The sequence below is a fragment of the Mesocricetus auratus genome, unplaced genomic scaffold (assembly GCF_017639785.1).
Source record: "Mesocricetus auratus isolate SY011 unplaced genomic scaffold, BCM_Maur_2.0 Super-Scaffold_100030, whole genome shotgun sequence".
In the NCBI taxonomy this organism is placed as follows: Eukaryota; Metazoa; Chordata; class Mammalia; order Rodentia; family Cricetidae; genus Mesocricetus; species Mesocricetus auratus.
In genome coordinates, this window is record NW_024429211.1 from 5,338,336 (window position 1) to 5,362,632 (window position 24,297).

At 46.6% G+C, this 24,297-nt stretch overlaps 1 protein-coding gene and 1 long non-coding RNA gene across 4 annotated transcripts in view; one reads left to right on the forward strand and one right to left on the reverse strand.

Moving 5' to 3' along the window:
* Atp10a (ATPase phospholipid transporting 10A (putative)) overlaps positions 1-24,297 on the reverse strand; it is a 167,028-nt gene that overhangs the window by 91,719 nt on the left and 51,012 nt on the right. The window lies entirely within an intron of this gene.
* LOC106022188 lies at positions 1,065-4,682 on the forward strand. Its single transcript, XR_001197218.3, has 2 exons — positions 1,065-1,494; positions 3,596-4,682. It is a non-coding gene; the product is annotated as an uncharacterized LOC106022188 (long non-coding RNA).

The window sequence follows — 24,297 nt, forward strand, 5'->3', positions numbered from 1 at the left end:
ACCTAACATCCCAGGCAAAGACAAGTCCTTTCAGGAGAAGCAAAGGCACTGCCACCTTGAGAGTTGGGTAGAAGCCTGGCCTGGCCGGCCAGCCACAAATCCCCTGGATGCCTGCAACACTGCTTCCCAGCGTCTGTTTGCTCAACTGGAAAGTGGGGGTGCTAAGCAGACATGAGGGAATCTGAGGCTTCCGCGGTTCTCTTCTGGAGCAAACGTGTTAACCCTTCATAACACATCACACATTGTCCTGCTCTTCTCATCTGAACCCTGTTTGTCTAACTGGAGATACTCCGGAGCAAAGAAATCTGGTAAAAGAATTAGGATGGATGACCAATTTCATTAGAGAGAAAAACAAGATCTCCTAACACATCACTTTGATCATTGGCTTAAGCTTGTTTAAAACTACTTTATTCATAGAAACCATGCTTTTAAGACTATTAAGTAGTCCAGAGTTTAAAGTAATTGCTCTACCCAGCTAAAAAGCACTTTTACTTTAAGCCAGGAAATTGATATTACCTCATTGTAGTTCTTCATAAATTCAAGATTTAAGCATTGATTAGGGGTGCATGCATCAGGATTTCGACTCAGTGTATGATTCCCATAGCTATGGGGTGTCTTCGTGGTAAGAGGGGTCTCTGCTGTGCATTGACTCATCTCTCTAAAGTAGTGAGGCTCTGTAGTGACCAGCCCCCCATTTTAGCAGCCATTACAGGATAACATGTGCTTGCATGACCTTGCCGCTCCTGTCCTGGTCACTAAGGTCAGATGCCCTCCTCGTGGCAAGGAACCAATCAGAAGTTAGCTGGTGGGGCTGTGCTTTAAAACTCTGGGTGTGCTTTACGGACAGTGCACAACAGTGACATGCAGAGCATAGCAACCACCCTGGGAGGGCCTATGGGCCATAACAACCAGTTGACCAATCAACACAGGGCAGGTCACTCAAACCTGGAAGCACACCAATCCTGAGACTGTTTCATGCCCCTAGACACTCCCCTTACGCTGCCCTTTAAGATCCCTGCCTCGAGGTTGCTTGGGATCTTTTCTCCAGCCATTTGCCATGGTGGTGGGGTGAATGGCCCGAGCTCAAGGGGTTAGCTCATTAAACATCTACAATAAAAGACTCTGCTTTTGCATCGAAATGGGCCTCTTGGTGATTTGGGGGTTCCGAATTTGGGCACAACATTTGCTTCTAGAATTGAACACGGGGGAAACTATAAGGAAAAGAGAGAGACATGGTGCCATCTCCATCATCAGCATGACTGGATTTAGAATTACCTATGAGACACACCCCTGGATGTCTGTGACGGCATTTCTAGAGCTGTTTACACATGTTGGGAAGACCTTCCTTGGCACCATCCCCTGGCCTGCACTAGCAGCTTGGATAAAATGGGAAGGCAGGAAGCCGCACCAGCAGCCATCTCTGTCCTTCTCGACTGTGGACTGCCCATGCTCTGGCTGCTACGGAAGACCATCCTCTCAAACCGTGAGCCAAAGGTAACTGTCTCCCTCATGTTGCTCCTACCAGGCACTTATTACAGAAATGAGAGAAGTAACTAACACGGGAAATGAGAGACTGACTACCCGATTACCTTCTGCTTCTATGGATTGCTCTCAAGGGGATTTACATTTCGGCTATCTGCTCATACTTTGACCTCCGAAGTAAAGAAATGATATTTTGTTTTGTTTGTTTCTTTGTTTGGTTGGTTTGGTATTTTTAGGGGGGGTGGCTTTTTGGTTTTTTTGTTTGTTTGTTTGTTTGTTTTTTAGTTTTTGTTTTTGTTTTACAGGAAGACAGATTCTGTTGTCCCTCACAACCAATTAATACCTTGTCAGTCTACTGCTGTTCCGTGAAAATGAATGGTCATTATAGTTATTTGACTCGTCACTATGCCGGTGTTCAGACTGGTCTCTGAATGTATGACTCTAATGGTTTCATCTCTAAGACTCTTTCTAGGCTACATGGGAAGATGCCAGAATAAAAGGCACACACACTTGTGACTTGGCAGTCAGCTCCCATGCATGATATGAGAGTCATGCAAGTCTCATGATGCTGCTGTCAGCACAAAGAGCCATGAGCCTTTGCGATGACATGCTGTCCACACTTCTGAGAATGCCCATAAACACTGCACGGTTACTAATGTCTGGGCACGTCCCTGCTGCGAACCCTCAGGATGCTCAGGGGAGACAGGCCGAGGGGAGCATTGAGCACAGAGTTAGGGAGTGCAGGGAGGACAGACAGCCCCAGACGGGAGCAATGAAAGTCCACAAGCAGGTTCACACTGAGGCCATGGCTGTGGGCAGCTGGGAGGCACTAAGCCATCAAATGAAGCCCAGTTGGAGAGGGATAAGCCCACGTTTGGAAGGTGAGCATAGAGTTCTATGGTACCCACCCAGGCCCCATAGGCGCTGAAAGCAAGATACTCTGTACATTCTGCCCGGAAACGCTGCCGAGGGAATGCAGACAGAAAACAGTCCTGGAATGTGTGCATGGAATTGCGACAACCTCTCGCGCTTTGGGAAACTGTGACTCCCAGCGGCTCGCCCATGGACACAGAGGGTCATCTTTGTAAACATTCCTGGCATGCATTCATCTCCCCAGAGACTTACTCAGCACTAAAATACACCAGACTGTTTAGTCTCCCAAAACACACAACTGTTCTTCAGAAACAGCCCTCTGTGCAAGGGCCATGGGGACTCCACAGCGACCAGCACTTTTGTCTGTGGTCTAGAGCCAGCACCAGCTGGTATAGATGGTTTATATTGTAGTTTCTCTCAGCACGGAGACTGCATCATCTTAGTGCTCACAGGAATTGCAACAAAAAAATGAGCACAGCTCCCTCTACACCATGCAGAAGCCACCACACAGTGCACTCTCCAGCCTGCATCTTGGGAAGCCCTCTCTTGGTCCTACCAGTAAATTCCCACTTTCAAACAGAGAAAGGGATCCTAAAGAGACTGAGCAGTCCACTGGTAAAAAGCCCATGTCACTTTGGAATCCATGATGGCAAAGGAGGTTTGACCTTGAAAGCACATCTGATCTGGTGGCCTTAAAAAAAACTCACAAACACTTTGGAAAATGCTAAGCAAGAAACTCTGCCTCCCATGTCCATTTGAAATTGTGCAGCCAGAGACTACTGTGGTCTGAGACTACATTTTGCTATGCATGCCGGAGCAAGCATTGCAGTTTCTGAGAGGCACGGAATGTCAGTTTCTAGTCCTTTTGTCAAAATGCCTACACATTTGTAAACAATCAGAGGGACTATAAACTGGCACATATGCCCTAAATAGGCCTGAGCAGACACTCTGAGATTAATTAGCCATTATTCCTGGGACCACATGTGTCCAGAACCATCCAAGCTGTGGTTATAGGACAGCGCTCTGCTGTGGCCTCTGACTCTGGGCGCTTCCCTCTGGAGTTGCCCTCGCTGAGGGGGAAAACTGGCTAGTTCCCTGGCTTTAGGCTGAGTGGCAGCTCTGAGCACTGCTCCCCTCCTCCTAAGACAAATGGCATGCCAATCAGGGAGAAGCCGCAGACAGGTTTGTGTCCCGTGTGGTACAAAGCCACTTTACATATTCCCGCATGATCCTTTCGCAGGATATACTTATAAACTGCTACGCCTCTGACTTTGGAGTGATCAGCTGCTGCCAATGATGCCTCCCACCTGCTCCATGCTGTCTCTTACGGCCACGAAGCCCGGGAGCACACCTGACCTGGAGACTCATCCTGAATCAGGCCCTGGGCTCTCCAATGCCTGCAAAAGGTCTGAGCTAGCTCAGTCCCCCAGCAAGCCCACCCCTCCACACCAGACCTCCCTTAGCTCTTTACTCCCACCCTGTACATTTGCCCCTATGTTGGAACCATGAAACTAAAAAGGGCCACGTTCATGCTGGACTTCGCTTTGTGTGCGAGTCTTCCCTGTGATGGTGCCTTTGGAGCAGGCGTTTGGTTTTAACTAATCAGGCCAGAAACGCCACAAATGAGTCACATCTCACATTCGACTTCCGGTACAGACTTCAAACAAAAGCTAGCTAGCACATTGTTTATGAGAAAGGCACTACAGCTGTTCACAGGATTCCAACGGAATGAAACACACGGGCACAATTTCAGCATTATCAGATAAATATGACTACATGGCCAGTATCTTCTCTTTATCCTACTTCATCTCAATCAATATAAAGGCAGGGGGGTCTTTTATAGACATCACATAGGCTTCTGGTCTCTGTCAGCTTGCATTTCCTGCTAAGACATTCAGGGTTAAGTCGGGCATATGTGGCAATAAAGTGGTTACATTTGCTAAACCAACAAACATTCAGTTGGCCAAGCATGCCTGGATGTGTCCTGTTTTATACGCAGTCAGATGTACTTTATCGTCTCCGAGGTGCAACATGGCCAAGCAAATTTAGAGGTCAGAAGTGGGAGATTGGATCTAGTAAGGCCCACAGAAGACGCAACCAAGACGCGGGAATGCCCACAGAACCAAGCCCATGGTTGCCGAACCCAGTCCATCCTGGATGTTGAGTTCACACAGATCCACACAAGGTACAACCACCCCACCTGCTGACCCTGATGAAATACCCACCATCTCTAAGTGAGTGCTGATCTGGTCCCCTTGAAGACGTGCTCCCAACCTGAAACCTCAGTCTGCTCCCAAATAAAGCAAGCATTCTTTGCTCTATCTCAACCTTTGTCTGTGGTCTCTTGGTTTCCAGAGCATCATGAAGTAACTAGTGGCTCCAGCATTTAGAGTAGGAAATCCTTTCATGGGATTATTTTCAGATGATGGGCAGGTAAACAAGTGTGTGTGTGTGTGTGTGTGTGTGTGTGTGTGTGTGTGTGTGTGCGCCCGTGCCCACACCTGCTTTTAAGAGAGGAAAGCAGAGAAGCAGAGAAGTAGAGATAAAGAGATAGAGAGTCTGAAAGAAACAGAAATTTGCACTGTGTAAAATTACCTAACTGCTGTATGTTCTCATTCCTCAACAGACAGGGAAATCCGAAGCCCAGAATAAGAGATAACAGATGTAAAAGGCTCTGCAGCTTCAGCGCTGACATTCTGAGCCAGGTAGTTCTGCTCCTCCCAACCCCCCCCCCTACCTCCGGCCCCAACTCCCCAATTGGATATATTGGGTTCAGGACTCACACGCACCCCTTAGACTGGTATTCTACTGCTGCTGTGATAACAGCCTCTTTTTCTTTATGTCATCTTGTGATTCATGCTAAATTACACAGGTTAGCTTTCAACTTGCCATGTTCCTGCCTTGACCTCAGCAGCATTTGGGAGCCAGATCATAGCTGAATGCAGGAAGCTGTCTGCATATCACAGGGCATCAAGGGGGCACCCAAGCACGCACTTAAAAGATGCCAGCACCCTTCCCTCTGACAAGAAAAGCCAACTGTAGAAAGTGCCAAATGCCCCCTGGGCATCAGAATCAGCCCTGGTTAAGAGATCTTGCATCAAAGCATCCGTCACAAGCGCTCTGGAAAACGAATTATTAGGTAAACATTTACGGCGACAGCATATTTTAAAAATCGTGCAGGCGAGAACTCATCACTGAAACCGAATGGGCAAGAGCCAAACAGAAGAAACCTGAGCCAAATGTGTTGTGTAACACCCAGGATGGGTCTCCTTCCACCAAAGCTCAATCAAGCATCTATCTGTTCACTAACTGACTCAGAGTCCAACGTGAAATCAGAGGCAGCCAAAGACGATGCTTGGGGTGGCTCTTCTGAACAGAGCCTTCCAAAACTACTAAAAATACCATCGTTTAAACTATCAGCGTGAAATGCACTTTCTGATCTCACTTGGAATCTTTAAAAGTTGATCTCACAGAGGCAGAGGGGAAAAAACTGGAGGCCACCAGATGAGGAAGGTAGGGGGTTCAGAGAAGAGAGCGGTGGACCCGAGTTGGTGGGGAGGTTGGAGGAGGGAGCGTTGGGTAGACATGTGCTAAACTATGGTTAGACAAGAGAAGGGGGTGCTGCCTCCTAGTGTATAGCTGCGTGGCTCTGGATGACCGCAGCACATACCTCACAAATGCGAGGAGAATGGACTGAACTTTCTACCAGAAAGAAGTGACAAGTGAATGAGGAGACCCGTATACTCCCTCTGAACGCAATATATTCATTATCAGATCATCAGATGGTGCCCCACAAATAGATACAACTTTTACATGTCAACTAAAATTAAGTCAATCAAACATAGAGGAAAACCGCAGTCCCTAAATTATTTTTCTATTACATGTGCTACAAAAGCAATACACCAAGATGAGTGGGAAATCTGAGCATGGAAGCACACACCTACAACCAATGGGGAAACTGAGGCAGGAGCCTATTGAGTCTCAGCCCAGCTTAGGCTACAGGACAAGACCATGACACGAAGAACAAAACAAAACAAAATGATGGGAAATACTGGCTACCCCAGGGTGAAGTCAGAATGCGGTATACAATGTCCCAGAGGAGCTTGAGCAGACGCAAGGGCTCTTAGATCTTGGGGAGAAGGCTAGGAATTCAAGTTTCTCAGTCCAAGAAGAGAGCAGACTGAACTGCTTAGCGACCACAGCCATGCCCTCCAACGTGACACTGAACACTCAGGATAAATGACAATTTCCTAGGAAATATATCTGCGCAGGAGAACGAAATGATACCTAAGTCATGACTGCCTACAAACTCTGTGAGTTTTAAAACACTTTTTGGACGGTCGTTTCTAATGTGGTTGCTCTCCTGGAAGGGAGGAATTCCCAAACGCACTCGTTCCTTGGTATCCACAGGGACCGGGCCAGGACCTTCTTTGGATGCCCAAATCTACACATCCTTCGAGTTCATCCACACACCTCCCCTTTATTTTTTTCTTCTTTTTGCTTTGTTCCTTTTTTTGCCATCTGACCTGTGGGAGCATTTACATTTAAACTAGAAATCTTTCCCTTGCGGATGTTTTCCCATCAAACTATGATCTCTTCCCCATCTCCTTCCCTGCACATCCAACTCTTTGTGATTTGCGCTTGTGGCATGATGCATGGCCTTACATTTGTAAATCATACACCTGATGTTTCTGGGCCCAGTCTGGAAGCATCTGGTGCCAGTGGGCTGTTGATGGAGTTTCCTAGTTCCCTTGTTTACTTTATTGTGAGGAGAGCACAGAGCGTTTTCCTTAAACACATTTAAATGTTCAAACCATCTGATACTCATGTTACCGCGAGAGTGAGGGTCTCATTACTTTTCTTCTTGTTGTGACAAGAAGCCACTAAAGGAAGGAAGGCTTTTTGTTTTGTTTTGTTTTGGTTTGGTTTGGTTTTGATCCCTGGTTTGAAAAGGGGTGTGGTCATTCATGACGGTGAGGAAAGGAAGACAGCCAGAGCACCACATGCAGTCGGTGGTGGGGCACGTTATGTCCGTCGTCTGGGTGCAGAGGGAGGGCAGACAAGAAAGCAATTGAACTACGAGCCTTCAGGGCCTGCCCCACAACAGCCCACTTCTCCAGTGAGGCTCCACTTAGTAAAGGTTCCAAAGCAGCACAATCGGCTGAGGACCAGGCTTTCAAACACTCAAACCTAAGGAGGGAATTTCACACTGAAACCACAACAGTGCCCAGCACATTTTTCCTGGCCAACCAGCCTTTTTAATGACAGTTACGAAGCCATCCTAACCCCCCCCCCACTCAGTGAATGGAAATGCCCCCTCTGCTCTGTATGCAATGATGAGGGCTTGTCCGCAGTGTTCTAGCAATTTCTGTCTTTTCGTGTCAACAGCACACTTGTTTGGCCAAGCAGTGTATCTGATCAGCTCCCCCACCACCCTGGGAACTGGGAAGAACGTTCCTGCAATCTGACTGAGGTCCCCCACCTCCCTCTGGGTAAGAGAGCCCCAAGGTTGTGCCCTTGTGACGGAAAAGCTTTAGCGGTGCTTGCTTTGAAATATTTGTGGGTCACAGTGGTTCCAATATCTGGTGCAAAAACTGGTCTCTGTGTTTTAAACCCCTTGGCATTGCAGCCCTCCAGGTGGAACGGCATAGCATGTGTCCAGGCTGTCCCCACACCAAAACCACACACTTCCTATCCACCAGTGACAGTCTAGGTGCTACCTTCTCCCCACAATCAAGAGTTAGACACCATAAAAGTAACCTCCTTTCAACAACAACAACAAGAAAGCTTTGTTAAAAAAAAAAAAAGACACCACAGCAGTGTTTCCTGGTAACATATTTACCACAAATGTCCTAAATTACGATCACTCTGGGTCCGTAAAGAAACACTGTCATGTGTTGCTGGTTGCAGACGCTGGAGTACAAGGGTTGTCACAGAGGAACAGAAATGTGCCTCTAGGACACAATTCCTTCTGGTGCCATTTGTGGAGTCATCTCGGTGAATTCCCATGCAGGGCCGAGGAAAATGGTATACGGTCTGATACTTTTTCACGCCTTAAAATAACACTTTGTAGCTGAATGGGGATGTGGCTGGATGTAGTTTGGAATGAGGTTGTCATTTCTTCAGGGGGCACAACCTCCTGGCGTTCCCTAATACTGTAAGAGAGCAAATGAGGTTTTCTTCATGGACATCTGCTGAGTGCTCGCACGGCTTCCAGAGGCTTGGACCTAACTGGGGCAGGGAGAGCAGGGAGAGGGTGAAAAGAATGAAGGGGAAACATCTGGGAGAGGATGGTCTGTGCTCTCAGCTGGAGGAATAATAGCACCCAGGACACTTGGTTTTGCTTATTATAGAGACTCAAGCAAGGGAGTCGGGGTTATTGCAAATGGCAGAACAGGAAGGCAGCGCTATTACACACAGAAATATAAAGAAGCAGGATTTTACGTACAGGTAGGTCAAGGAGGCAGGGTTATTACATACAGAGAAACAAAGAAGCAGGCTTATTACACACAGCTGGATTAAGGAATCAGGTTTAGCTGGTCTCAGCAGAAGCGGTCTCTGGAAAGGGGCAGTTTGCCTGCTACAAAGCATCCCAGGAGGAGGGAGTTTATGCAGGACATTTTCTGCATGTGCTACAACACCCACACTTGGCCCACATGGGAAGGCTTCGCCACTGCCCTCTGAGCCTCACCACCAGGGAGAAGGTGTGGGTCTGAGGACCATGTCAACAATGCACATCCACGCAGGGCTGAGCTCATTCAAAGCCTCTTCCTCTCCTTGCCTAGGTCCAGCACTATAACTGTTGCCTTTATCCCTTGGTGCTGTTTTTGTCCCGTTACCTCCTCTTGCCTTCTAAATGCTCGCTGCATTCTCGTAAACATTCCCAGGAGATCTGGCTTCTCTAGGCGTGAGTTCGATTATCAGACTCCATGCTCTCCTGAAGCCGCCAGGAGCCATGCTGTCAACAGTCATTGCTCTTGCTTATCATGTCCAGGCTCTGCCGGCTTTCCAACTCGATGACGGGTTCTTTCCCGCCGCAGGATGAAGTGGCTTTCCAGGAATAGACAGCTAGAGCTTCCTCTAGGTTTTCGTGGCAGAGAAGAAGGGGAATCTGTCCCAGAGACGGAGTGGGCTAGTCACCCTTCCTTGTACCCGTCCCAGCAAGAGAGTGTCTCTAACCTCTGCACGCTCTCAGGAGAGTGAAACAAGAGCACCCCCCATGTGTGTCTGTCCCCAGAGTGTTTACAATCAATAAATCTGACTGGTGCCGCCTACAGACCTGTATGCAGGAAGGTCTGCCCCAGAAGCTTGGGCACACGGCACCCTGGGCGTGCAGTGGAAGGAGAAGAATGGTTAGCGTGACCACCATTTCCCCAGAGATCCTGCTTCCTCCAAATCAGAACTTTTGGTTACAGGACTTCATGATAACAAGGACCCTCCTTCCCCTCTGCCTAATGAGAAGACTGACAGCCAGAGGGCTTTCTCACACACAGAGAGAAACAGCCCGGGTCAGCGATGGAGGCGCTTTCTGAGGTTTGCTGCTGTCCCTCACTGAAAACACCGCTTCCAAGCCACCCCGAGCAATGCCACTCTGAGTGCTACCTTCTCGCAGCGATGCAGAATTAGGCATCATAAACACAACCTCTTTTATCAAAAAGGATTTCTAGAAAAGAAATGCCACCATAGCAGTATCTCCTGGTGATCTATTTCTGACAAATGTCCTCAATCACGGTGGGCTGCACAATTATGGTCACGCTGGGATCATAAATAAACACAGCGCATCGTGGTGGATGCAGACACTGGAGCAGAAGGGTTGGTACATACGGACTGAAATGCGCAACCGGGATACAGTTCCTTCTGACACCACTTGTGGGGTGACAAGACACCTCTGAGATTTAAAGCCTGAGGTCACCTCCCAGCTTCCCTCAGTAGAGGAAAGGTGACAGCCACCTAGAGAAATTGAGCCCACCAATTATATGTAGAGAGTAAGCAATGGGACTGGAGTTCACAGCAAACTTTGTTTCCCTCTCTGCTGGTGGCTATCTTCTAAAACTGGGGAGGGGGGCCATGAGCAGGAAACCCCAAGATGGCTACTGCAGATGCACGGTTCCTACTTCACCCTCACTGTGTCCCCCCAAGGGCAGTGCTGCCCTTCCAAAGATGAAGATGCTGAGAGTCAAAGGAGGGTAGTACAGCACCCTAGCCGGGGAGTCGTTGAAAGCCCCCAAATAAATTAACACCCTCCCTAACTAAGTTTAGGTTATCTAAAGAATGTTGAGAAACACATGGGACTAAGCTGTTCTTCCTGCCTTCAACTTTGGAAAACTACGTTTGCCCATCGTTGGAGAAAGCTAGTGGGTGACCAGTATCTTAGTGTATCAGTGTCTTAGGTCACCACTCAGGAATGCAAAGACAAGTCAGGTGTGATGTAATTGTAATTGTAATTGTAGCACTTGGGAGTCAAGGCTGAAGGATCATGAGTTCAAAGTCAACCTGGGCTACCTAGCATGACCCTGTCTCAAAAACAAAACAAAACAAAAAGCAAGCCATGCCTTCCCCTGGGCTCTTCAGGGCAAATGACTCAGCCAGGAACCTTCAACTACATCAAAGCACATGTACCCTACACAACAGAGCTACGCACAGTGTCCAGGACTTGGTAAATGACTATCACACATCCACAAAGAGACACACGGCCTTGTCAGTCACCTTCAGCTCAGTTTTTTTATTTCATTTTATTAATTTTAATATTTTGACTGATCTATAATATGGCTTCATTTTATGAGGCACAATATAATGTTATACATAACTATATTATGTTAGTACACTAATAAATATTAGTATGTATTATACAATATAATCATATGTCTACATTTAATAATGATCAAGTTGGGAAAACAGCTTATCCGTAGCCTCAAAAATAATCATTTTTTATGGTGAGTGTGTTCAAAACCCCCTCTCTCGGCTCCTTGAAAATCTGTAATGCGCTCTTAACTGGCTATATTCCCTTATGTAGAACAGAATGCGGTATACATAGACCTCCCGCTTCTGCCGGACCTCTGTTTGGGGTCTGCACTCAGCCTCTCCTTACTCTCCGACAGTCTATCTGAAAATATAATCATGATGTGCAAACAGCTTCCCGGCTCAATTCTCCCCCAGTGAATTAGAATGGAATTGCAAACAGGAGCAGGAACTGCCTTGAAGTTCTGGGATGTCTAGCTGTGAATGTCCATTGGGCTAGATTTCTAAGTCTGGCTTTAGCGCCGTGTTAACTATCCTCTTTGACTGCCAGTAGCTGTGTTCCTAACAGGTACTGGGATAGGTATTACCACTAGAATCCGTAGCTAGAAACGTTTCCTTGGCTGTTTTTCCCTAGTCCTTCACTGCAGAGCTCTGAGTGATAATACGCACTGAGGGGAACTGGGCACATGACAACAGTGTCTCAGAGCTCATCCACATGGGCTCAGCATCTGTCCCTCAGTGGTTAGTCATGGATCTAGCCACGATCCTGTGTATACACCCAGCTAAGCCTGGAACCTGGAAGGCTCCAGGGGGACTGGATCCTTTTATATATGCACAAATGCCTTGTATATGAGTCGCCAGGGGAGAGTGACCCCATGGGCATGTCCCCCAAGGAATCCACCTGTAAGTGAGCCTCACAGTCAGAAAGGCATTAGCGGATAGCTACAGTCACACGTGTCGTGGACAGGTATGCTCTAACCGAAAACCAACCTCTTTCCTCTGGGACTTAGTTGGCCAGGCAGAGAGAGGGGCTGTTTGTGGCTGAAGAAGGCAGTGACAGCAGAAATCTGAGTCCCTACTGGACAGGTTTCCCTCTTGCTGCAGCATGAAAAACATTCCTTAATTATTTTATGTTTTTTAAATGATTAATAACTGTCCATATACACGTATGGTCACAGTGTGACACTTTGAGGCACACAGTGCAATGATCAAATCAAATTATCTAATGTATTCACCACCACACATCTTTGTGTTTTTATAGGGGGAACAATTAAAATCTATTCAGCAATCTTGAAACAGACATTAACTATAGTCACCCACCATGCTGTGCAACAGATAACCAAACCTTTTTTTTTTTTTTTTAAGTTTTTCGAGACAGGGTTTCTCTGTATTGTTTTGGAGGTTGTCCTGGAACTCGCTCTATAGACCAGGCTGGCCTCAAAGTTGCAGAGATCCGCCTGCCTCTGCCTCCAGAGTTCTGGGATTAAAGGCGTGCACCACCAACGCCCGACCAGATAACCAAACTTACCCATGCAGTCTGTCTGAAAACTTGAGTACTTTGACCAAGCTAGATAGTCTCAAATTTTTAATCATATTTATTTATGTATTCATTGTGTGTGTGTGTGTGTGTGTGTGTGTGTGTGTGTGTGTGTGTGTAAGTCGGATGACAACTTGCAGTAGTCAGTTCTCTCTGCCATGAGGGTTCTCCCTGGAATTGAATACGGTCCTCGGTCTTAGAGACAAGCACCTTTACCCTCTGTACCTTCTAGACAGCCATACGGCTCATTATTCTCCTTCCTGTCTCCAGTCCCTGGCCACCCCATTCTGCCTGTCCCTGTGCAGGTTTGTGTGTGTGTGTTCCATATTCATACTAGGTACCTTAATCAGAACATCAAAAAGGGTTTTGAGTGTCACATGATGCAACAAGAGAAAAGCTCTTCCCAGGTTTCGTGTGGCATGTTGCAGTCACAGGGAAAGTATGCTGAGAATGTTGTATGAAATAACCTTTGCGCTGTGTACACGGAGAGTACAATAGAGAAAAAAAGATATTAACACCCCTGCTTAGACTTGCGTCCCAGCCCAAGGCTAAGATGTAAACATCCAAGTCTGGAAAAACAAAAATCTGAAATCTTTTGATCCTAAGAATTTCAGAGAGGGTTCTTCTGCCCGTCTAGATAAGCAGCATTTGTCTATAGTTAGATTACCTCACATGGGTCCTCTACGTTCTTCTGCAATATAAAACATTATAGGTTTTCTGTTTTGTTTTGTTTTCAGGAAAAGATTTACAAAATAGAAATCCCTGGAATCCTTGTGATGCTAGGCCAGCCCTGGAGGAGGAGCCCTAACCAGCCCAGTTGGGGGTCCCAGGTTCTGGACCATCCCGTACCTACCCATACACCTCTCAAAGATGCTGTTATCCTCAGCTGAAGTTCTTTGACTTCTCTCCCACTTTCCAAGTCTGTGCTGTCATTTTTATTTTGAATTACTATTTTAAAGACTCTCTCGAGGAATTTAGATGTCTTCAGTCTGGTCCAGCAGCTTTTGCTGACTCATGGGCAATAGGCAACTGGAAATGGGAGCCTGTGCTCTACCAAGGTGCGGTGCCTAGGGCACATGACCCCAAGTGACTTCCTTCCCACAAGTACTTGACACCTGTAACAAATAGCGACTGTCTTCTGGTGAGAAACGGGGACCTAAAGATGTCCCTTCTATGCTGCACAGCACAGCCAAGCCTCACATTCCACCCTGGGCATTGGTTCCATGTCTAGGTCACACTCTCCAGTGGCGTCTATCAAGCTGAAAGTGTGTCGTCCAGAAAGATCACCCTCTGCCACAGCAGGTTTCTACAAAGAACAACTATGAAACTTTGCTATGGTGTGCTTGGCCTTTATAAAAATACAGCGTCCCTAGAAAGTCTGCTGGACTACCAGTATGGGAAGCTCGATTCATTACGGAGCAAGGGAACTGCCAATACTCTTCTACCCCTGGCCAGAAGTCTGGAGGGTCTCCCAAGACATAGGTCATCTGTTATAGAAAAAAGACCCATGTGAGTGACATGTCACAGGAAGACACTTGAGTATCAGAAGGTATGGGAGGGTGGAGGTATCAGATGGCCTTCCACAGCCGGTCTGGACAGTCTACAGAGTAGCCAGGTCACACCAGAACAAAGGTGACCTTCAAATCACCAGCAGAAAAAGGAACCTTTCTTCTGCCTCTGAAGTGCTAGATTACAATCTGGCTCAACAGCTTCCAGGTTCCTATGGCCAGAGAATACACTCAGCAGTCCGGGGACACAGTCCAGCCCCCAGGACATCCTGACAATTTGCCAAGTACCCGCTCTTAGATCTGACATGTCTCCTTAGATCTACAAGCCAGAAAGAATACTCCCTCCTAGAAGCTACATCTGGACCAGGAGGCTTCCTCACCTTCACCCGGCTTCACCAGAAGAAAGGTATTCCCACCCTTTACAGACGGACGGCCAAGCAAGTCTTAGGTAGCCGGCAACTTGAGATGAGCCACAGAAGTTTAGAAAGCTTCTGTTTAAAACAAGAGCACAACAAAACATTCCACTAAGTGACATCAACATGCTCTGTAAGGAAATAAAAAGTAAAAAACCGGAGAAGTCGTGGCTCAAGAGTAGCCTGAGTGTGTTTGATTCACGCCAGCTGGAAGAGCGGATTCATAAACAAACTCCAAGTTTTGAGTCCTTGTCCCTCACGCAAGTCAACCACAGAAAGATGAGTAACAGTTCTTTACGCCTGGGGACCGACACTCAACCTGCGGCTCAGAATCCAGCCAGTTTTACATGTTTACCGGACTAGGCACTCTATCCGCTCACACAGTTTAACGTGATGTTTCCAATAAAGACTTTCATTGAGACATCTTTAAATCAGGACACTTACTAAAATAAGTGATACTTCGTAGAGGCTTTAAAAAATTGTCAGTAAGACATTGAGCTTCCTGGGGCCCGGGGAAAGGGCAGATAAGACCATCACAGGGGAGAAAAAAATATAAATATTACTTAAAAGTGAGACAATTACATTACTGAATGAAATTTCTTTAATAGAAAAAAAATGTTAAGTTTATGCAAAAAACAACCCTAACAGAGAAAACACTGAAATTTTACAGAACAGATCATCAGTGCAGTTTCGATGGAGTCTTGGGCTCCCATAAGCTTCCCAGGCTTTTAGCTCTTTCTCTGCTAACTCAGACCTCCAACAGCTTCACACCCAAACAACTCTCCTTTTCTCCCTTTCTCTCTCTCTCTCTCTCTCTCTCTCTCTCTCTCTCTCTCTCTCTCTCTCTCTCTCTCAACACTTCTCCAACTTATTATACTAATTATGGAGCATGTGATATATACCATGTGGACATCAGTGATCAGAGTAATTAACATATGCATCCCCTTAATAGTAATAATGGATGCTGCTAACCTTCACACAACTCTCTGCCGCTTTGGGCTCCATTGTTTTGAATTCCCCATATAATGAGACTGTCTGAGTAAGGAGTTGTCCCTCCTTACATTCTCCTCTGGGTCCATCCTTGCTGGTTGCTGCAAACAACAGGGCCTTTTAAAGTAGAATAACATTACATCACGTATATGTAGCACGTTTTCTTCACCCACTCATGTGCTAAAGACTGACTTGGTTCTTGTCAATGGCGCCCTAAGAAACATGTCTTTTGTATACACCGATTTCCACGTTTAGAACACACGCCCCCCAAGTGGGATGACTGGGTCATACAATAACTCTATTTTATCTCATCTTATTCTTATTTACTTTTTGTTTGTTTGGTTGGTTTTTCGAGACAGGGTTTCTCTGTATTGTTTTGGAAGCTGTCCTAGAACTCACTCTTGTAGACCAGGCTGGTCTCAAACTCACAGAGGTCCGCCTGCCTCTGCCTCCAGAGCGCTGGGATTAAAGGCGTGCGCCACCACCGCCTGGCTCTTATTTACTTTTTAAACTGAGGTGAGACCCAATGTTTGCAAAGGTGTGTCACCTTTGCGCTTAGGTCACGCTGTTGTTCCCTGCATTATTCCAATTATGGAACATGTTACACCAGGGAGAGCACCGTTGTCAGCCTTTGAGGAACAGACACGCTGTTCTCCAGAACTAATCTACACTTCCACCAACAGTGTGTGAGATCACTCACACACGCACACGCACACACACGCACGCACAGGATGGCAGTGGACCTCAGGCCATGGGAAGGTGTGCTAACAAACAAGAACATTCCTGAAACCACTTGAATAAGTAATGGGAGAGTGAGTTACTGGTGCTGCCCACCATCAATCCATAGTGGCCTTGGACTTGACGAGTCTGTTCTGGGTGGAAGGAAACTTGTCCCAATCTAAATAACTAGCCTTAAAAGAGAAAACAGCTAGGTGCCCCCGGGGAGGCAGGGCTACATGAAGGGTCTTCATAAAAAAGTGTGCCATAATCCACACCGTGCCCAGTACATTATGGAATATAATGCATGCTTCTAACATACAGGGCATTCAGCCAACCGCAACCCATGCCCCAAATATGCTGACTGTAAAGCAGAAACCAGAGTCACAGTACATGGAAGCATTTCTCTGTGTTAAACCCTGGCATGAGAAGGCAGGAGCTGCATAGCCCACTAGGTCTCGGACTCAACATTCTCAAATACAGAACAGGTAATGAGGATAGAACAGTATCTGCATCATCACAGAGAATGTGGCTTGGTGTCTGCTGTGTGGCATAAGGACCTTTGTAAGCCTCCAAAATATACAAACCCACTCCACACAGGCCTCCCCTCCTTTTCAATCCCCAGGTATCATTGCCAACATCTGAGTTTCCACTTCTCAGGCCTAAATTTGCCCATGGTAGCCCTTATCCAGTCTGATGGGGAAGAACTGCTTTTGGGGGGACATCTTTCTGTTCTTCGCAGCTCCCTGAGGTTACTGCATCTTCAACTAGGCTTCTCTGCCCGCACCCCACATAGTAGGACAAGAGGGGAGTCATAGCTCACGAGGTGGAAGCCCAACTTCCCTTAGCCTAATGGATGGCACAAAATCAATTCAGGTTATTAAAATAGCTGGCTGCCAGCACTGGGAAGAAGGCTGGACACTTCCTGGCACTCCAAAGCCAAGGGTCTCATCAGCACTCTTAAGAACAAAGAGGACATGTGCTCCACATGACAAGGTCAGATGGTCCACAAGATTCAACAGAAAACACAAAACTGCTGTTGTCCATTGGAAGGCCTGGTAAAACCGTTTTCCTGTATTAAGTTTGCAAATGTTGCTTGGGCCAGAATTGTCTGGGCCCTCTCCATCTGGATCCTTTCCGTCTTGGAGAGCAGTACAGAAACTACAAAAGGCACTCTGAAAAATGGCATGGCCCCATCACCCAGGGCTCTTGAGGCTGTTCCATGCTACAGGGAGTGGGCTGCTGGGCTGTACACCCTTGAGCTGCTGCTGCTTGAATTCCTGGAGGAGCTCTTCAATGTTTACCATTGGCCTTCCTGGCTGCTGTACCAGATTTCCCCTAGCTTAGTAGCCAAAACCATAGAAGTGACCCGTGTCCAGTTCTATTGGCCAGAATCCCAACAGATGAGTGAATTCAAGATCCCAACAGAGTTCTAGCGCTCAGGCAGAGTTTCTGTGCCTCTCTCCTCTTCTGTAGGACATCTCTGTTCCCTAATGTGCACCCCGTCTTCAAAATCAGTCCCAGTGCCAGATCTCTCCTTGAGCTGGTATCTAGCTGATTTTTCCCTTCTGAGCTGTAAGGACTACCAGTCTAACCAAGACACCCAAAACAACCATAGTTATCACATTAATACCTTCCACGCAAACCAAGACTCTCATAGCTCCCAAAGACCTGGCGTGTACATCTTGGGGACCACTACTGTGCCTAAAATGAACCATAAGCAGAATTTAGGTAAATCTATACTGTTCACTTGAAAAGGCATGGCTGACGCCTACTGGAAGGCATTGCTTTAGAGTATTTTCCCAGAACCAAGTTTTTTTGTTTGTTTGTTTTAAATATTTATTTGTTTATTATGAATACAACATCCTGCCTCCATGTACGCCAGGAGAGGGCATCAGATCTCATTATGGATGGTTGTGAGCCACCATGTGGTTGCTGGGAATTGAACTCAGGACTTCTGGAAGAGCAGTCGGTGCTCTTAATCTCTGAGCCATCTCTCCAGCCCCGGAACCAAGTTTTTAACTGGTGTTACTCCATATTGCATTAGCTATTGTTGTAAGTTACCTAGGAATAATTTAATATACACAGAAGCAACTTCAGCATCTGTAGATTTGGATACCTGGGGTTGGTATAGGGTCCTTGAATGGAACCCTGCAGATAATTGGGAGCAGCTGTCTCAAAAGAAATATGCTGGTTCCAAGTCTTTAAAATGAAGGAAGGCCTAGCAGTTTTCCTCAAATGTGTTTAGACCTGGAGATTATGGAACACTTCAGTTTGTTCCATTCAAACGAGGACCTACCTTTACTTAGAAAAAGAGAACAGAAAACACGTTCAGAATGTCATAGATCATATCTGCAATCCCGGCACTTGGGAGCCAAGGAAGATAGGTCTTGAACTTAAGACTAGTGTGAGCTACATGGCCAGTTCCAGGCTCATGTGGACTACAAAGCTGAACTCAGTCTAGAAAAAAAAAACTAAAAGACAGAAGGAGAGTTAACCTATAACCTCCACAATCTTTCTAGACTGGAGGTCTAGGAACTAAAAGCAGTGATAGCAGGCCTAGTTATTTGCTAAAGCAATTTCCCCAATCAATGTATCCTAATTGATACATACAGTCCTTTACAGCATACAGGAATACACTGGCCCATGGTGGAACATTATAGAGTTAAGTATATCATCTTACTGTCACATATGCCAAACACACTAGCAGGCTGAGGACATGCTCCCCCTGATTTAACTGTGTCCCCATGCACAATAAGCTCTTAATTATGTGTATGACAACAGCATGAAGTCTCCCTGCATATCAAAAGTGCTGTCCAGTCCTGAGGCGCATTCGCCTCTGTCGGGTTCAATGTGGCTTCTTCGTTCTCCTGCATGGCATAGTGGAGCGCAGTCGGCTTCAAGAACAAGGAAGGATTGCTTCAAAACACTCACAGCTCTCTCCCATTGAGCTTAGTTCCCAGGTGTGAAAATGGTCCACACGAGAGATCTCTGGCTCTTGCCCCGTGTGTTATGACATCACCATTTTCATCTACGAGGTGACCAGCCTGAATCTTTACTCCAGTAAATATTGTGCAAATATTGTACAGCTTTGGGGGAAATGCAAAGAGGCTTCTTGAATACGGCGGGCTAAGATTGGCCTCGGTACTCAAGTCACGACAGAATTTCTCAGGTTTTGGAAAGGGCCCAGAAATAGCTGTGATGACAAAGCTCTTGAGCGGGCAGTAAAACCCTACTAGAAAATAAGAGACCATAAGGCCCAACCATGGGAAGAAGGCACTTGATGGCGCAGCGTCCCCCGTGTCCTGCAGAGGCCTCCAGGCCGTAGGACAGATGCTGGGGTTGGAGAGAGACCAGAAAGAGTTAGCCAGAGTGGGGTGACGAAGGGCCCAGAAGATACCAGCTGGGGAAGAGCTGGCGAGATGTGCTCACAAGAGAGCCTCAGAGAGACTCGGTGTGGGAGGGGACGGAAAAACGTGCTTTTCATTCTTAGCTTCCTCAGGAATGCATTTCCTTTTAAAACCAAAGGGAGAAGAAGAAAGCCTCACAAGAAATGTCAAAGATTAACTGAAGAAGTCCATGCACTTGGCCAGAATGTTGCTGTGAGCTTTTAAGACTGAACATGTGGGAAGTTTATAGGAGAGTCATTTTTTTCCTTTTTCTGTGTGTGTGTGCGATAAAGTCCATTTAAAGCGATACCCCAAAAAAAGTGTATTTGTGTTTTAAACCCTTCGTTTTTATTCTTTTTTTTCTCTTCTGGCGGAAAACTCTAAACTCCTTCCCATTCCGCATGTACAGTCTGTGCCCGTGAACGGGCTTCCCAGCAAGGAAGGCTGGCCAGGAGGGGCCTCCACACCACATTCCTCCGTCTATCATCATCTCATCTGGAACGACACCGTGTAACCGCAGAAAGGCTTCCTGCCCGAATGTCCCCAAATAGAGGACCAATGAGACACAGAAAAGAAGCAGGTGACCCTTTTTCCTGAGGCCTTTCTTCTCAGTTCCAGCCCCGCACGCACTACAGCCACCCTGGAGATAAGACCAAGGCTCCTCACCCAAGGAGGAAGTGGGCTCCTCCACCACAGGAGGGCTGTTAATCACCCACACTGGTAACACAAGCACTTGAGCTGCATCCAGGACACACTGAGAGACTGAGTAGAAAAATTAACCCTGTAGCTTTTTGCTCCTTTTATATACATCTATATAACAACAGAAGAGAGTGCCATTTACTCTGAAGACTCGTCTCAAAACATCAGTATCATCTGCAGGGACCGTTAACAACATGGTAGAATTAGGGACTTAGCGTCTGCCAGTCCCTGAGTTCCATTCCCGGGACATACAAACAGAAGAGTCGAGTCATCAGATGAGAAAGACAGCCAGGAGTTCCTCCATCACTCTCTATGGTCTGTCCACGGCAGCGTGGGGTAAGGAGATGGTGATGGAGAAAGAAAAAATTCCTCAAAGATCTCCCTCACCCCCAGAACTTCTTGCGTGATCTACCCGCAGAAGACCCAAGGCCCTAGATCCCTGGCACTCCATAGCACAGCTGTTATAAGAAATGATGGAGTTACTGAGGATGGGTTCTGCAGGAAGAGTCCCCCCAGTCCACAGGAGCACCCCACTTCCAAAGGAACCCGGGGTGCCTGCAATGTCTAGCAAGGGCACTGAACCCAGTCTGAGGTCAGGAGTGGCCCGACGCTTTTACCTACCTCCTACATAGTTTCTTTAAATCTACGATGTTCTAAGAAGTAACTCTTGTGTACTTACTTGTCAAACCACAGTGATGCCTATAGGACCTTGGGTACACTGGCTGTTCTGCAAATGCTAGAAATATACACTGACGGAAGTTGGATAAAGCAAAGAGCAAACAAGCCAAACTCAAGTCTTATGTGTAACAGGGTTTTCCTCATAGCTGCCTGCCTATAACAGCCCCCAAAATCAACTGGGTGCGGTTCAGAGCACATGAACAAGTCTAGGCATGGGCTGATTCTGAATCTCTGGAAGTCCAGTGGCAACCACAGAAGTCAGGGAGGTCAGAACATGGAAAAAAAACAAGTAAATTCCAGGAAAGCTAAGCAGAAGGCGTCCGGCATCCTCCCTGCTACCCACAGCCTCACGATGCAGGTGGTGCAAAGGTGACCTGCCTGAGTCACAATGTCAGCTAGCCATACTGTAACTAAGTTGCATGTATTCATTCGTTCCTTCATTCTTTCATTCATTCATTCGTGGCAGGGCTGGGGATGGAACCCCAGGATTTGTGCAGGCCTGGCATGTACTCCGTCACTTGGGCCACATTCAGAAGCCTAGTAAGTTGTAACTTTAAAAATATTTATTACAGCCAGGCATTGGTGGCGCACGCCTTTAATCCCAGCACTCGGGAGGCAGAGGCAGGCGGATCTCTGTGAGTTCAAGGCCAGCCTGGTCTACAGAGCGAGTTCCAGGACAGCTTCCAAAGCAATACAGAGAAACCCTGCCTCGAAAAGAAAATATTTATTAGATTTTATTTATATTGTGCGGGGAGGGCATGGATTGCTGCCACAGTGTGCGCGTGGGGGTTAGAGTGCTAATTAAAGAAGTAAATTCTCTCCTTCCTCTGTATCCCAGAGATCAAGTTGTGTTCACCAATTATGGTGGCAACTACCTCAAGCTGTACCTTTTAATGGTGTCTGGGATTTCACCATCGGGCAAGGCTCGTAACCTTCCAACCTGCCTGGAAGTCGCCTTAGCAAGACTCTGTGTCATTGCATTTATTAAAGCCCATAAACACTTGTAAGTTACTTTACAACCATAGGAATAAGCCAACCATAAGTCATAGGGAGGTAGATGTGGGTAGACCAGCTCAAGGAGGCTTCTCTGTCCAAAGCCAGAACACTCTCCTGGGGAGAAAGAGACATTCTAAAAATTATCAATGCCTGTGAAATGTAAGGGAACCTCTGAGACAGGAGCAAACTTTGCTTACAGACAGGAACTTGCCAGCAAGAACAAAGAATTCCTCAAAGCAAAAGGCACAATTGGAGGAAGAAAAAAGACAGAACTAAGAAAGAAATCCAAGGAGAAGAGGAAGAAAAGACATAAATGAGCATCATGAGGCATGCTGGGAGACCTCTGGTACCGGCCAGTATGGAGACTCCACACTTGAGTGACTCCTCTGACTCTACACACTGGCTCTCTCTGACCCCGTGAAAAAAAGCATATCTCAGATATGGTGCATACTTTACTATTTTTACTTATTTCTTTATTCAGAGACAGTCTCACTATGTAGCTGGCCTGGGACTTCTGATATTTTTAAGGCACTTGTGGCAGGACTATAGGTAGAAAGGGATATGAAAACTTACAAGAAAGGAGATTAAAAAAAAAACACTCCTGAGATCATGGGGAGACACCATCAGTACATGTGGTGGTTTATCTGACATCCCAACATGCAAAGATTTTAACTACATCTCACCTCCCAGGGATTCTGTACCCCACCCGTCATGCCGGGCAGGACCTGGCCTGCTCTCCGTGATGTGAGGATTGAGACAGCTCAGAATGGCCCAGTGTCAGAGGAAACTTAGGCCTGCTACCGGAAGTTGTAGGCGTATTGAGGTCTGTGGGCCTAGGGGGACACACAGTCTCACATGGAATGCTGGAGTCTCACCCGACGTTTATTCTCATAGCCTCATTCAGCACTCGCTCCCCTCTGAAATGAATCAGAACATAAAGCAGGAAGATGCTATGCTGACTGTGGGGGGGTAGAGAAAAATGACCCACAGCCTTTCCCGGTTGTGAACTCTGTGAACTCTATAATGATCACCAGCATGCCAAGCCGTGTCTGTGGGTATAATAGTGGAACAAATGTTATTGGAGCAACAAGCCACTTCCTTATTGAACTTAAAGTCTTACTCTGCAGGGGGAAACACATACCTGGTACCACAAATCTGGCCAAGGGCACATAATTTTGGAGCTCACAGGTCCCAGAGACGAGCCCACTGCTAGTATTTAGCTAAACGGTCCTAGCATCTAAATGTTCCCTGAAGTCCCATCTCTCTGTCCATAGATCACTGCAGCTCTGAGCCTTCATCAGAGAAGCTGACTGATGCAGTCAGTAGTGGTTAAGCCCAGAAACACCCTGGTCAACGTGGAAAGAGTTAAGGGCAAGGGGCTGGGGAGGACCAGAGTGAAAAAGTGCCCATTACACTCGTCCATTTATAGCAGCTGTAGCTAACCTGCACGAGGCCTTCCTAAGATCAAACCTGTCAATACCCTAGCATGAAATAAAACGGGTTCCATGAGTTCCAGCTCCTAACCGAGCAGTTAGGGACACTTGATGGCATCGATGGCATCTAGGGGAAGAAGAGTCGAGATTATTATTATTATTTGTCCATCCATCTCAGTGGATGGTCTCACATCCATAAGTATACAGCACAAATTGCAATCAATGGGTTGTCGATTTTCTCTTTTAAAAGAGAGGATACGAAATTGATGGGGTGGACCAGCAAGTGGAAATGGGAAATAATTGGGGTGAATCTGATCAAAACACATCCTAGGAAATAATCAAATACTTAGTAAAAATGTTTATTATAAATGTATACATACATACATATATGTACATACATACATACATACATACATACATACATACATATATATATATATATCACAATGAGGAGACATAGTGAATGTTTCCTAAGAGTAAAGCTGGAAGCTATGGCCTGGGCTTGGGCTCTCTACACAGCTGAAGGCTAGAAGTTAAAACCAAAATCACTTTTCGTGCTAGTGTCTCTCTGAAAACTGCTTCCCTAGTGTCTGAGTATTCTCTGGCGAAGATTGCGGTATCAGTCACACTCAACAGCAACAAAGCAGGAAACCAGAACCAGCACTCGGCGTCTCGCTAGCCACAGAGAACTTCGTCGTTAGCTATCACGCTCTGCACCCGGAATTAAAGTGTTTGCCTCTGCTTTGTACTGCGTGGTGCTGTGTTCTACCGCTGCACAATCGCCCAAGGAAATATTACTACAAAAATAAATACCTTTCTCTTTTCATTCAAAGCGAGGGGAAA